Source organism: Sphaeramia orbicularis, chromosome 24 (assembly GCF_902148855.1).
Source record: "Sphaeramia orbicularis chromosome 24, fSphaOr1.1, whole genome shotgun sequence".
Taxonomy (NCBI): Eukaryota; Metazoa; Chordata; class Actinopteri; order Kurtiformes; family Apogonidae; genus Sphaeramia; species Sphaeramia orbicularis.
The window spans coordinates 24,942,365-24,958,981 of NC_043979.1; positions in this window are offsets into that span (position 1 = coordinate 24,942,365).

The window sequence follows — 16,617 nt, forward strand, 5'->3', positions numbered from 1 at the left end:
CATTCACTACTATCAGGAGAATATAGTGTGTGTTAGGCTGAACTTGTTTTTTATGTTGTTGCCCTTTAAGTCAAAGTCAAGTGTAACATTCCAACTTTCCTGCATCTTTTAACAGTAATGCAACGCCTGCAGCCACAGTTTTAGCTGAAAAAAGATGCACTTGCATCACCACATCAGCATGGTTTGATTAAATTAATTAACCGAACATGCTTTAATGTACAGAAATACTTGATGCATGACGCTGTACACAGACCTCCTATTGTTAGGACTCAAATCCACATAAAATAGATCAGAAATAAGGGACTGTGGTGGAACTTTTTAAGAAACTTTAGAGGACTTGAGAAACAAAACTTTTTGAATTGTATGTAAATAGTTGTAAATGCATGCTAGTTTTTGCACTTGCTTCCCTGACTGATGACACGTTGAGAATAAATGGTAAAATTGTGCAGTAAAGACTGTCCTTCATCTTCCTTGTGCTATACGTGACATCGTTTTGAAGCTTCCCCTCAACTACAACCTCAGATCTGCAACCACACATTGAAAAGTGCAAGTTTTGGCAAAGACACATGGCTTTTTAAGTGACTTTTTTACGGGACTAAGTCATTTTATCCATACAATGCACTTCCTCATGCACAAATATTAAACCAAAACATCCTCTCTCTTGATACTATTTTGCAAATAGCAACAGCAAACAGCATTGCCCAAGAAATAGCCAAACAACAAACAACCCCCCCCCCCCCCCATTCCAAATTAATTGGTTTATCTATAGCCTTGGCAAAGCACTAACAAATATGAGAACAGATCTGCCTATGAAAGATGGCACTAAAGATATCCATCAAACTAATATCAAATTTTAATGTTTTGCATAAGTGAAAACCAAACAGACTAAAAGCGAATTAAATTAAATTAATTTTAAAAGCGAATCTAAATGAATCAACAAAAACATTACATTAACTTTAAGAGGGTGAGACGTTTACTGTATTTACAGCAGAAATGTACTGGACTTTGCTTGTTGTACCAAACAGATGGTTTGATGTATAGTGGAGCTAAAAAGTGCCATTCCAGACTCTTCAAAAAATCTGACAATTCCCAGACTTTTTCTGTTATAAAGCACACTTCACTTTGATAAATGAATGCCCAAACACCAATTCAATAAATAAATGATAGCTATTTCTATAGGCTGGTCTCTCTGCTTTGAAGCTTTAGCTGCATTTTACCACAGGGCCTTGGTTTTTATTACAGATGATAAATTTCACAATCACCTTTTTGATTCATATCAAAGACCTGGCTGATTTTGAGCATCATGAAGGGAAACAAACTGCATTATACTTGTCTATATGGTGATACTGAAGGTGATATCTATGGCACACGGTGAGGTTTATAGCAAAGATTTGCTAGTTCAAATCAACTGTAACAGGCAGCTTTATAGTCCAACAATATGTGGAAACTCAAGACAAGTGACCCACAATTGCATGAATGTTTTTTTTTGTTTGTTTTTTTTTCCCCAATATCCTGAAATGCACAGATGTACTCAGGCAGACAGTGTGAGATGGTGATATAGCAATATCAGCCTCTGAAGTACCACTCACAATCAACCAACATCCCCTGGATCTGGAGAGGTTTGACTCTTTTTTGACTCTTTTTTCCACTCACAAACCCAAAATGTGCTTTTGATCAAGACAGGAGCATTTTATCAACCACTGTGTCTGACTACCGGTTCTATTTATCTTTTTAATTTTTTTGGACTAATTATTCTCTTGTGTGTATGCACAGGCACACAAACCATGTAGCATGAACAGGGTTTATTATGTTATTCCTTTGCAAAATTTTAAGCAGTGTCCTGGTCGGAAATGATCAAAGCTAAAGCCTATCAAAGACCAATTAGAGTGTCCACTGGAAACACAGAGAGGAGATCAAAGACTGGGCTGCATTACATGACAGCCATTGGAGGAGAGAGTAACTGGATCCCATTATTAGTGTGAGCACACACACTAATGGGGCTTTGCATGAAACAATCCATTATTATTGCAAAGATGGTGCTGAAGGGTTGAGGTGCTGGACCAGCTCTGTGAATCAGTGAGTGTTTTTCTTTTCAAACTTTCCTTTGAAATGTTGTATGATAACTATTTTATTGTTATTGGTACCCAAGAATCCCATGGGGCGAGGGGTTGAAAGTCACAGCAGACACTTTAAACAGCCTCCGGTACAGCACTGGCACCACCCGTCCCATCTAATCCTGATGTACACTGTGTGAAGGATGAAGCAAATTTTGGAAAAAGTCTGCAACATTGTGTTTGAGCATGACGTAAGACTTGAGAAACCAAAATAAAACGCTAAAGAGGATTACAAGCTGTTGTTTTACAGATAGAGCTGGTATGCCTGACATGAGACAAAAGAACAATATGACATGTATTCAAATGAATGCTTCCTTTTTTCGGGACGAACAGGTGTGTAAGTGAGATTTAGATATTTGAACTTGCATTGTTTTCCATGAAATGCACTATTATAGTCTTCTGATTAAACTAAAACATCATATATGGACCCAAATGTTTAAACCCATTGAACATCATATTTCCATCATGTACAAAAACATTTGGTCAGGGAGGGTGGCACATTCTAATATTTACCAGTCTGGTTTGATATGGAAACACCATATGGATTTTTCTGAAAATGGACATGCTGGTATAATCCTCAACAGATGGTAATTACAACTATAGCTGCTGTTCAGCGATGCTTTCAAATTAACATCTGGCTCCATCGTTAAGTTGAATCCACAAATGACAGACAGGACCAAAAATAAATCAACAAATACATAAATGCTAAGTCATGTTCCTCGTCATAGGTCTATGTTGTGTGTGTGTGTCAAAGGCAATTGAGCAGTTTAGCAGCACAACAGTGTGATAATGACTTAACTCTGAAAGGCTTTTTCATCCATCATGTCTACCATGTGTGATGGTGCTGTCGCTTAAACATATAGATTGCTTCATCAGGGTTAAACAGCTCAACTTTCAACTTACTCCATAAGTGGACATACAGTACAGTATAATGTATGTGTCTGACATATTTTAGATATATGTCACATGTGTTTGTGATATTTGTGTGACCTGATACATGGAATGTTACCTCATTAACCCATAAAGACCCAAATATCCACGATCGACAAAAGAATCTACTCATCTAAACTGTTGATCCACTAATCCTATCAATGCATATAAATAATTGGTGTAAAATGCAGTTTGTAATCCTTTCATGGTCATCAGATATGACCCATTTGGACGATAGGAGGCTCTGTGGGTAACGTGGAAACATCGTCATCTTCTACAACATTGACTCACCAGTAAAATCCCATGGAGTTGGATCAATGACAGTGGATGTAGACACTGGGTTTATTTTCAGTTAATGATATATTTTGCTGAAAAAGTCACCTTTTCTTCATTTTTTTCTGTTTTTGATACAATAACCTTTGACTTTACTCTGAGCGTTTATGAACATCTTCATGATCAGGCAATTAAACATAGGAAAACAGATGATTTGCACTGGTAATAAATGCAAAATTCAGAGGATAATATAATAATAAATGGTGATAAATCACTTAGTAAAGGTTAAATAGAGAGAAAAAAATCATTTGGGAACTGCCACAAAAGTCACACTGGGTCCTTATGGGTAAAAGGGGTTCTATGTAGTACTGATATTCGAAAGTCAACAGCAGGGGGAATTCGGGTACCAGAATACAAAATTGCTACCAAAACCAACAGTGAATCAATGTTATGTATCCATAGACTGTATCATCCACTGAATAAAGTATAAAGCTTGCTGTTCACACACACATGTATATTCTAGTGTCATCAAGTTTTCTTCAAACAATCTCATAGCAGGTTATTTTGACAGTGAATCAAACCTTTTATATTTTTCATGTCCTGCATTAACTGATAGTTTACGTTTTAGCTCTATTAGACAGAAAACAGTCACAGTAAAACCACAAATCACCTCTGTTTTCTGTTCAGTTTGTGTTGCCAATAGCTGCACTAAAGATCTGTTTCGGAATCATCCAAACAAGGTCAGAACTGTCGTAGTATGGTCTGAACCATGGATCAACAAATGACAACTTAGCAAAGATGATAACATCACATGATAATGTTATACCTTCATAAGCCTCATAATCAAACTCATTTGTGTTATACATTACAAGAACTCCATTCTTTTCTATTAGAGCTGTGACCAGTGCTTCTAGCTTGTATCACTTTGTCACTTCCTTTGACTAAAAATTGTTTGATGGTTCTCATCCCATCTTGTCATTATCGGATGCTTTGCTCAGAAGTCCCGTGAAGACAGAGTCAATCATTACTCCCTCTAGTGATCACATAAATCCTCCCATTTATGTGAATAAATTCAGCTCATATCTCTAGAATCTAATGAACTGGCGTCTTTGGTATCAGCTCTTTATTCTAACACTTTAATGATCATTTTGGGTCATTTTATTTGAGCGTAGAAATGCTACATATAGCCCCCGTAAAGTAGTATGAGAAGAGATTTACATATTAATTGATTTTTATTTACAATGTGTGAGCAGATTGCAAACCTTTCCAAACTGTCTTGCTTGCCTGGATCCATGATAACAGCCCGTAGACTTATTTCTATTTAGAGGTCACGGGTTGAATTTTCCATGATAGAATTCAGACGATGTGACATTTATGCCCTCTCCAGAGTCTCTCCCTTCCTCTCTGCTGCTGCATCACAGCAGCAACAGTGTGCGACCACTACCATTTATATACTGTGACTAAACAACAACTGCTGACTGCACCTTACCTAAGGGCCACTGGTGTCGATAACAACAAGGGTTTTCTGACTATCACACATTATACCATTACATAGTATGGACTTAATGATGTAAGCAACTAAACCTTTAATTATACAGCACAGTTCATTCCAGGTGGAAAACAAGTATAAAGTAGAAGTTGCAACCTTAGGAAAAACAGACTAGACCAGAAGCTGCTGCTGGCCTTCTATCACTGCTCTGTAGAGAACATCCTGACCTACTGCCTGGAGGTGTGGTATGAAAGCTCCATAGCTGAAGACAGGAAGGCTGTACAGATGACTATAAACACAGCCCAAAAAATCATCAGCTGCCCTCTGCCATCCCTGGAGGAGTTATCTCGGTCCCACTGCCTCAACAAAGTTAAAGCCATCACAGGATATGTCTCCCACCCTGCCATCACCTGTTTGACCTGCTGCTGTCTGGGCAGCGCTTTAAGTCAATCAAATCCCATACCACCAGATTTATGAACAGCTTCTTCCCCTGGGCCGTGGGGATTGCAAACACACCATGCCTCATCATAATGTGCAATAACTACTCATGGGACGTGTGCCTCATGACTGGCACATGTATGTTTACACTGTTATATTTGCACAGTTTTTATACTACTTTTATATATTTTTTAAACATGTTTCCTTGTTATATATTTCTAATTTAAACATGTTTCTATTGTAAACTATTTATTTATTTTTTAATATGTGTCTGCATTTTATTGTGTATTTAGTCGTACAGTGCATTGTTGCTGGCAGAGACAACCTGCAGTTATGTTGCACAACCAGTGGAATGACAATAGAGCCTTTTCTATTCTATTCTATTCTATTCTATTCTATTCTATTCTATTCTATTCAAATAAAGTCAGAAATCAATAGTTAAAGTTAATCAAGAAAAAAAACCTCATGAAATGATACACTGTTGCCCATAAAGTTGAAATAAAAATATTGTTTACCTCTTCTCGTGACATGATTGGGCCAATGTCATTTATTCTTCCTAGATAAAGTGTAACTGGGAGTTAGTATATAATCATTACACTGGATGAAAGATGTATAAATAGGAACAAAAAGAGGAATGTGTCTAGAGGCAAAACTATTCCAACTTTATGGCAACAGTATATTTAAGATGAAGAGTAGAACCTTGAAAACCAATAATAATGAAGAAATTAATAAACATAGTAATTATTAGGAATAGACTAATAATGAATTTCATGCACCACCTGAAAATGCGTTTATAATAAGCTGAGTCTACATTGGTGGGTGATTTCACATGTAAATACAGACAGTGTGATTTCTGGACACTTCATAGATTCTGAGAGGTGATTTAATTTATATCAGAGATGATGATGTGGAAAGTCAAATTTGACTTTAATAAAATCATCAGTCATATAACCATTACCTGTGAAGCATATCCATTTCAACTGACAAATTAATATAAAAATATATTACCATGAAATTGTGTCCATTCTATACTGACTCCTCCTCCTTATGCACATGCCTGGAGATGATATCTGTATGAGCTGCTGCACTACTGTGAGGTAGAATGAAAATTCCAGTAAGAGAATTCATGCTCATTTACAGGTGAGCCAGAGAGAGATGAGATCATTTTCCAATAAATGGCCAATTAATTAGGTCTTTATTACCATAATTACCTGATGGACTGCACTGAGACTTTCTTTGTATTCACTCAAAGTTAGAAAAATATGCCTAACATGAGTATCGATGCTAAGTTTGTACTATAGGCTATATAAAATCTTTAACCATTTCAAAAGTATATTTAATTCCTTAATTACAATGTATTTTTAATTAGTTAAAACCTTCTATTGATACATATATTCAATATTAACTAGCACTTAACAGAAGTAGAATCAATGCCATCTATTGGTCCTTGTAACAGATTACTGCACTAACATTTTCCCCTCAATAATCTCCAAATCAGTGCTTACTGAGTGTGAAGTGCTGCACATTAATTTAGATCGTAGTATGCTTTGCTCTGTACTACCACCTAATAAGACACATACTCAGCAAAAAACTAAGGTATTAATTCATGTCCAACTTCCTTATTTATATGATCAATCAATGACCTGTAGGTTATTGAGAGAACGCTATTAATGGCCTTGTAGTTGTAGAATATTATCATAGAATACAGCATTTATGTGCTTTGTAGGGACTAATAAAGAGACAATATTCCACTATATATGTAAACATGCTAATAAGCAACTAATTAACTGTGAACATGTGTATCTTATTATAAAGTGTATTCATGTGAATGTTAATAGCGATGCACAGATGTATTGGCTGGACATTTGTATAGGTCATTATTGGTCTGGATGCATGACACTGGTTACTGGCAAGTAAGATGTCATTTCATCGATGGAAATAGTTGATGTGTATCTGTTTTAAGCATGGGGGAAGGACTTTGGCTGTAAAATTGTAATGCCACTGATGGCTACTGCTGTTGCTTCCAAGCACCCGTGCTCCCATAGACTTACACTGAACTGGTGACATTCATAGTTAGTTTGACTTCATTTAGCATTAACTCACCCTCACTCATGACCTACTGAGGATAGCTCTGAACCCTAACACACCTGCAGCTCCGCCCCCTTTATCCAAATATGGTAACTTACAGCTCTAAAAAGCCAATATAGCCGTGAAATTGCAACCTACTGGTTTATTGGTTGGTTCTCCATTTTCTTTGTCCTTTAATTTTGCCCAGTTGTGTTACATGATATATTGCTTCATGAATTTCTATGCTTGCATTTGCACTCATTGAGAGATAGTGTGATGAGGGCCTGAAAGAGTTAAGAATAAAAATGTTTTCCTTTCCCAAAACCAGGAATAAGCAACAACATTATCAAAATAAAGAAATGGGAAATAACATCTGTATCAGCTATTGACCAAACTGAGAGACAAAGCAGTGAGTAATGGCTGTTCAGTGTTGGTGCAGGTGAAGCTCTATCAGCATCTGTGAGTGTGTGAAAAGTCCTTTCTCTGAAGACATCAGCTTGCATGTAACACGTTGGTCACACTTAATACCGCACAACAGCCGCCAATCAGAGTGGGAGGTCTGTGGAACGCATGAAATCTAAACTCTTCCCAGACTTTCCCAGAGACAGATGATAATTAATAATTAGATCCCAGGGGAAATGGGCCCTTCAATCAACCTCCCATTATTCTGCAGGGCTTGTGAGGGTTTGGCCATCAACTGACTGTGACTGATCATGAGAGGAACATAATTACCATCACGGGAAAACAACTGCTTGTTTGTTTTGCTCACCTTCTAACCTGCAACATCAAGAGTAAAAGACATTTGTCACACCTGAATGTAAGAAGGTACTTCTATTGATTTCTTTGTCATCCTGTCACTATAGATAGAGATGAGGTTCACGTGTGTTATTTACTGTGTAAAGCTTTGACGGTGTAGAAATATGGTAAAAAAAAAAAAAAAAAAAGCGCTATTACAAAAACACATTATGAACACATTCAGAACTGATCCCCACAATATACCCTGCAATCACTGCGATCAGTGTTTGCACAGGCCAACTTCTGTACACAGCTGAAATAACAGGAAGGTATCATGCTGAACAAAGGACACATGACTGAATAGTTACAAAACCATGTCCAAATGTATTTCTTTCTTTTTTTTAATTCAGTGGGCACATGTGGTGGCGGTGGTGGGGTCTTTCCTTTTTTGCTGCTTAACCTTCTGAGACCCAGGACAGTACAAGTTTCTGCTTGAATTTGCATGAAAAAATTGTATTGAGTGGAAATAGCCCAATGCAACATGTTTCCAGATAAAATTTTAATTCTTACCTCACCCCCCCAAAGGGGAGGGTAGGGGTATTGTTTTTGGTTCGGTTTGTTTGTTTGTTTGTTTGTTTGTTTGTTTGTTTGTTTGTTTGTTTGTTTGTTAAACTCTAGTTGCAAAATTATTGGATGAATTCATACCAATCAGATCTGATTACATTTTGGAAAAATAAGGTCAAAGTTCCAATTTTTTTAAATTTTTTTCCCCCATTTACTTATAATGGGCAAAATTTCAAATGTCTATAAAAACATCAGTTTTATCTCAATTTACTTCACACTAGGCACATACAGTATATAGAGGCTATTGATAAGCTGACATCAGCACACACATAGACATGATGACATCAGCTTGATTGATGCCAAAATAAGATACAATATGTGTGAGGGGCGGAGTTTGTTGTGCCTGGCAACACTTGTCTTTTACTGAATGGCCTTCACGGTGGACAGTTTTTTGGTGTTTATTTATTTATTTTTATAAAGCTGTGAAACTCTTGTTCACAAACTTGGACAGAAAACCCATGACTAGGTCTTAGGATGTTAAAAATAGGCAACTTCTAAAATGTCTAGATTACATGATTACATTATAATATTATCTATGCTTTTGGAATAATTTTACTGCTACATTAATGTTTATTATTGCATTTTACTTCTGTACATTTAAGGTTGAGCACTTTTCAACACTATAGTGTTTGAGTGACTCCTTCTTGTGCAGAGCTGTGATAAATCACAAAATTAGAGTGACATAAAAGTTGCATAATTTCTAATCTAACTATTTAGAATTGGGGTCAACTGTAAAAGATCAGAACTGTATCTGATGTAGAACCACATCAGATTCCATGTGATTTGTGCTGTTCACACTGTAATGTAATGTAATGAGGAAACCTGTGTTGAATATGACCAGAAATATTAGACTTGGAGCACTTATACCTGCAGTGTGAATGTAACATCTCTTAGCAGTGTTCCTATTAAAACAGAGTCATTGGACATATACAGATTATGTGCAAATTCATGTTTATCATTGTCACAATACTGAGTGAAGATTCTCCTTATAATGTGTAGGCTTAATAAAAAGTTAACTATTCTCAGTCTCATGACTTTGAAGTCACATAAGCAAAGGGACAGGAATAACTCTAAGTATAGCCTTAATTAGATTGATTATGTTGAGCTTACTTTGAACTGGGAATAGGTCACCTATACCTTAAACTAACTGACCTTTGGGGTCAAGTCAACTAATTGATTTACTGATTGTTGATTGATTGCAAAAACAATATCCAGGTTAAAAAAACAACAGCTACATTTACATGAGAAGAAAGCTAAAAAAACAAAAACAAAACAGCACTAGTATCCCTAAAAATAACTGCAAAATGTGAATAAGAACAATTTCCAACTATAGCCAATCTATCTGCTGCGCTCTGAGAACCACAGAGGTCTGGTGGCGCAGCTGTGTAATAAAAACACTTTTTTGATTGTCCCCATTTCAAGCACGGTGTGAAGCAATCATCCCTCATAAACACACTGTCTATCAAAAGGTTAAAGGGTAAGTCTTGTTTAGCCTTGAAATGTCTTTCTTATCACTGCAGTTAACAAAACTGTAGGGTTGAATCAGGAAATAATGAAGGAACAAAACAGAACAATTAATTAGTTTTGAAAGACATGACTTAAATCAAATTATTTTCAGGTGTCAAGGAAGAGGGAGGTGTTGAGAGAATGGTGCTTACATAATACAAAAAGGAACAACATGAAGTAATGACACCAAGTCTGGAACTCATTAGTATAATTAAGTCCACATATAACCGTAAATTGTGTACGAAATATGCTAAAACATTACTGGCAACTGTAGAGAGTAGTCAAGTCAAATTTGTTTTAATACTGCTGTAGTGGTGTGTTTTATAAATGTATGCTCCATGATTATTTACAGCTCAGCAGGTTTTGCATTTGCTTTGCAGAACAATTTTCCTTCAGCGACAGTAAAAGCTATATCATCGCCTTGGTGGCAGTCTAATTCAATTCAGGTAATTTCATTCAAATGGTGTTATTACCTAATTCAGGGGAAATAAGATATTGCATAATATGTTTGAGAAATTGGCCCTGTGTTCACTTAACAACTCAGTGGCTTTGAAGTGCGAACAGTAATATTTTCTTCTGACGGTCCCAACAAATAACAAAGACAAAACCAGGAGCAAACAGTTGAGGAAACAATTTCCTTTTTCCAGTAGCCCCTGAAGAATTGAATTTCATTTTTATGCTCAGGAAACGTGGTATGAGATACGTTTTACCAAATAGGTTGTTTCATATTTTAAGTCTCCTCCACGCCAGATGATTCTCTCAATTCCATTCCCTGCACATCCAACACAAGTTTATGAAAATTACATCAAGGATAAAAATGATCACGGATGTCGTTTTCAAAGAGATATTGTAAGGTCACCTTTACTCTCTTTGCTACTGTACATGCAACCTCCCTGCAGCCTACAGCTTACTTCACATCCCATAGAACAGGCACAGGGCTCAGTCTAGTTCCAGTTTTTACAAATGAGTGAGTGGATAAATGTAACATTGTAAAGTCTGCACCATTAAAGAGTCATTCAGCCGAGTGTCATTATTGACCTTCAACACCCATGTATAGGCTTACAACATTCATCAAGTAGCACAGAGATCAATAGATAGATTACCTTCAGAAACACTAACCCAAACTGATGGACACATTCCAAGGTCACACTATTTTTACTAGTATGTTATAAGGACAAAAAAGGCTACAGCAAAAGGAATTCTACAGACATATACTGTATGTTAAATGTGGATACAGGTGACATACATAAAACATGCTTCTCTAATGATGACTGTAATGGCTGTTGAAGTTTTCATTTGCTCATTTTACTCCATAATACAGTAAAGCAGACAAAGCGAAGCGAGGAAGGGTGAAGGAAAAATATAAGGTTTAGCTCCATCTGTCATCCAATCAGGGGCCTGAGCTATGTGAGCGCCAGTCTCATTTGCCAGTAGCCAATTCAATCCAAGCATAGCCGCCACATTCAGAGACAGGCCACCAGGTTGTCACTTTGAATGTTTATTTATTCTCATTTCAGGAAGTCTGCTGGAACATGAAGACAGCTGGTACAAATTGATTCTCCCACATAAATAAGTTGGGAAACTGAATGGGAATGAACCGTCAAGAATAAGTGTGGCGGCTGGATGCACCGTGGTTTTCCCTCTGCTTCTTATAAAACATATGCAAAATGATGAGACTTTAGGCTGGGTTTACACTTCTGACCTTTTACAAAACTGAGAATTTGTACAGAATTGCATAAAGACGCTTAATCTGGCAGGACAAAGAGAGCACAAAAGAGGACAAAGACAACACAAAAGAAACTCATTGTGGTTTTTACTACCAGTGGATTCCTTTTGGTGTCTCACTTGTCATTCAAAACCTTTTCCTTCCTATGGTTTTGCTGTTTCAGTGATTGACAAGTCCAGTTAAGGCACAAAGTGTGATAACAATGATGTCGAATAATTGCATGAATAATGCAGGATCAAGATTTTGCAAGTTTAATGTAAGTGGGAATGAAAAAAAATGAAGGTCAATCAAATGTGTTCTCTATCCTTCCATCCTAATTTGTCCATGAAGCCAGAATGTGTTTTGTAGCATCAACAAGAGCTTTTGTAACCAAATCAGTTTCATTTCATCTTTGAGTCCAAGTCAGTGTTTATACCAAATTTGCAGAAACTGACTCAATACATTTGAGATATCACACTAATATTACAATACAAACATAAGGTCACAGGGATCTTGACCTTTGGCCTCCAAAATCTAATCAGTCCATCATCATTTTTTCAAAACCATTCCATCTTACATACACTACCAGTCAAAAGTTTGGACTCACCTTCTCATTTAAATAGCATGAGATGGACTGCAGATGGCCATCAAGTGCTCAGAATCACTGGGAACTCCTTCAGGACTTTTGGAAAACATTTCAGGTGACTACCTCATGAAGCTCACTGAGAGAATGACAAAAAATGTGCAAAAAATAAAAGCAAAATGTAGCTATTTGGAAGAATCTTAAGTATAAAACATGCTTTGAGTTATGTCACACTTTTTTTTAACTACATAGTTCCATATGTGTTCATTCATAGTTTTGACGCCTTCAGTGAGAATCTACAATGTAAATAGTCATGAAAATAAAGAAAAACCAGGTGAGTCCAAACTTTTGACTTCACCAAAGATGCATCTAAAAAGCTTTAATGAATTTATCATTCTGATTGCTAATTGTTTTTGTTTATTTTGCAGTTCCGTTTTATAGTGGTAACATTTATAAGAAACATCACCAGGCAAAATCTGATGAAAATGGTTATTCTGTGTTCTGACAATTTGATTATGTTTAAGAATATTTCACTTCTTTCAATCTAAGTGGCTGTTTTTATTTGTACTTAATTCGTAAAACAGGTTTGTCCCATGGATCTGCTCCAAAGTGTAAGGGCTAAGTTCTTGGTCCTTGGTGGTTTTTCAGGAGTAGCGCACTTGGTATATCATGCAAAACTGCAATGGAAAGACCTTTTTCCACAACTAGAGTCACATGAATAAAAAAACAAAAACAAAAAACAAAAAACAAAAAAAGGAATGTTGATGGACATTACAACAAATGAAGAAGAAGAGTTTTAAAAGAAACATGGTGCGGTATGTGTGGACACACCAGGAAACCAAACCATTTTTTTTAAATTTAGTACGGAATAGAGGGGAAATATATAATAATAATGAATATATCTGTAAATCAACACAATTTACGTTCATCGCCATGCTTATGGAATGACTTCTCATGTCATCTCACGATAATAAACAAATCATCGCATTTGTGATTTAATAGAAAAACCAACACTACGCACTTCTGTTTTTTCAACATTTAGTAAATATTAAAGTTTTGCGCATATGTCCAATGGAAAAGCAACTAATGAAACCAACACTAAACAGACACAGGTGATGATGGTGTATGATGGACATTAACTACTCAGTGTAGTGTGAATGTACACAGGCTGTCAGCTGAAAGGTTTTTCTCAGTAAATCAGCACTGGTCATGGTTGACACAAATGTTGGGTTCTCTTTTTTTTATGTACAGATTTTTATGAATATATAATGACTGAAAGTAAATATGATATTGATTCTAACATGGGGATAAATAATGTATTAATTCCTTAGAGACACAATAATGATTGCTTTCAGTTTTCTATCAGAACTTTTGGGGAAAAAAGTAAAGTAAGTTATTCAATAAAATTACAAAATGCATTATTTATTACACATTACTGAACAGTACAGTTGCTCCTTTTTAACAAACAATGACCATGACAGAGGCTGATGCCATGTATTAACGAATTTTTTTTTTTAATTCCCTGTTTAGTCCTGCTTTGTTTGGTGAATTATCTGCTGGTATCAATCAGTCTATGCACTGATGGGTAAAATTAGGGGTTTCTTAACAAGGTAATAATTTTGCAAATTTCTGCGAGAAAACTAACAAATATGTCCACAGTATAAGTATACTTTTTGTAATATATCAGTACTTTATGGTTACTACTGCAATGTAACAGTATGTGATATGACTCAGTGAGAGAGAAATTTACCCCATTTGACATTGTTGGCTTGACTGCAGGAAAGACTGCTGTGCCAAATGACTCAGCATGGTGGCTCTGGTTAAATAAGGTGTGTGTGTGTGTGTGTGTTTGTGTGTGTGTGTGTGTGTGTAGGTGTGTAGGTGTGTTTGTGTGTTGGACAGTTCCAGAAGGGCTTTTGTGATGACAGCCATGATTAGTAAGCCAGATACACAGTCTTACATAGACTTACAAGACTTTCAGGTGATAAAAAGTACATGGTGATGTCTCTGGATGCATGTATGTTTATGACTGGTGCACTTATTATGATATTTTCATAAACTTTGCCAGAGTAAATAAAAACATAAAATACCCATCCAAATGATATACAGTGCTTGCACTTACTCTGGAGGTCCGTAAATAATATATAGAGAAAAAGGAAATGAAAAATACTGAAAGGAGAGATACCTGACTAAATAAAGTAAATATATTAATAAAAACCATCTGTTGGATATTTATGCCAATGGTTGATATGTTCTTCAGCAAGTGAGAAACTACTCATTTCTTAAACAACCATCAATTTGATAGAGAGCATAAAGACAAGACAATAACAGGAGCCATCAGGCTTATTGGGCAGGTGAAACAGTGGTTCACATAGACTGGCCTCCACACAGTCCATACCTGAACCCCACTGAGGATCTGTGGGATGTGCTAGAGAGGATTTTATTCAGTGGTCCAATTCTTCCAACATTTATACAAGATCTTGTGGAAGAATTTATGCAAAATTAATGCAGTTCATATGATGGATGGATGGATGGATGGATGGATCAACAACATCAAAGGAGTTTATTTTGTTGACTGGCCTGTATATTTACCAGATGTTGGGCAAAATTCCATAACTGAGCTTTACTGAGTTATTTATAGGGCATAATCACAAAAGGCTGCAGTTTTAAGATCCTGTTTGTGTGTGTGTTCAGATTCAAGTTGGCTTATTAGGGCTGAGAGAATGTGCACCCATCAAGAGAAGGAAAAACAATAAATCAATAGCAGCTATCATTGAGCCTAGACAAAAGCCTTCCATTTCTATTCAGCTGCCCTCAGATTGTTAAGAAGCTACAGGCAACTGTTAATCACACTCAGTAAGGGGTGACTGGAAATGATTACTGTCAATATAGAGTCTACTGGTGTATTGACAGGAGACACTAAAAGTAAAGACCTCAAATATTGTGCCAGAAAGGGTTAAATGAGGTTAAGGTCTATGTGGATTTTACATTTACACTTTAATAATAAAAACCTTATTACAAATAAAAATAGCTTTAACTGTACGCAAAATTAATTCTGTATTTATAGCTACAAATTCCAGTTCCACCAGTTTCATCGTAAGTCCCGATGTCACAGCATCCATTTTTTCCCCCAAAAGACCTGGAATAGTGGTTAATCTGATCACAGTCTACGTTTCCAGACTCAGTTAAGGCGGCCTTTCGGCTCAGAAAAGGTTGAACTGGCTGTGGATATTTAATTTTGTTCTGCACTGTATTTGCTGAAATATCCAAGAGCCTCTCTATTTTCTTTGACGAATGTTGTTTTAAAACATTATAATACTTTTCTCATTCTCCTCAGCCTTCGGTCCAACAGGAGTAGTTATTTCCTGGATGCTGGTTTTATGTCAAATCAAGACTAAAATCACCGATTCATCTTATTCTTAAATTGTTTCTATCCCATTGTGTTGCAGCCTGGATGTGACACATGGATAAATATTAAATAAAGACAAAGTACATTTTTATATAATTCTGATTTTAATTTTTTTGTTTTGTGTTTATCTTAGTGCTCCATCTGTTTGTTATTTGGGGTCATACTTCAATAAATGAATACTAATGAGGATAAAAAATAAATATATATATATTTGCACCTGTTTATCAATGTTTTTGCATCCACCACATTGATACAAAAGACAGACACAGAACATTTTCTACCATTGTTTTGCAGTTATTCATTTCTGTGACATCTGCTCATGGTGATTACAGCATTGCAAAGGTTAAATATACAGGTGGCATAAAAATGAACATGGACTTTATTGTCTGCCTTTTATGAATGTCCATGCCTTTATGTTCTAAATCACTGCATCTTCACTCTAAATGGATACACAACACATGAAAGTGTGTCCCTCATTTACATTGTGAGCAGTAATTTATACATCAGATATGCAACTGTTGTAGAATTTTTGACATTTATGCAAAATACTGCAGTTTTCACCCTTCACTGATAATCTGACTACATTCAGTTTTGTGAGGACATACAGTTGCGAAAAAAACAATTTGACCACCCCTTGTTTTCTTCAATTTCTTGTTCATTTTAATGCCTGGTACAATTAGAGGTACATTTGTTTGGACAAATATAATGATAACAACAAAAATAGCTCATAAGAGTTTAATTTCA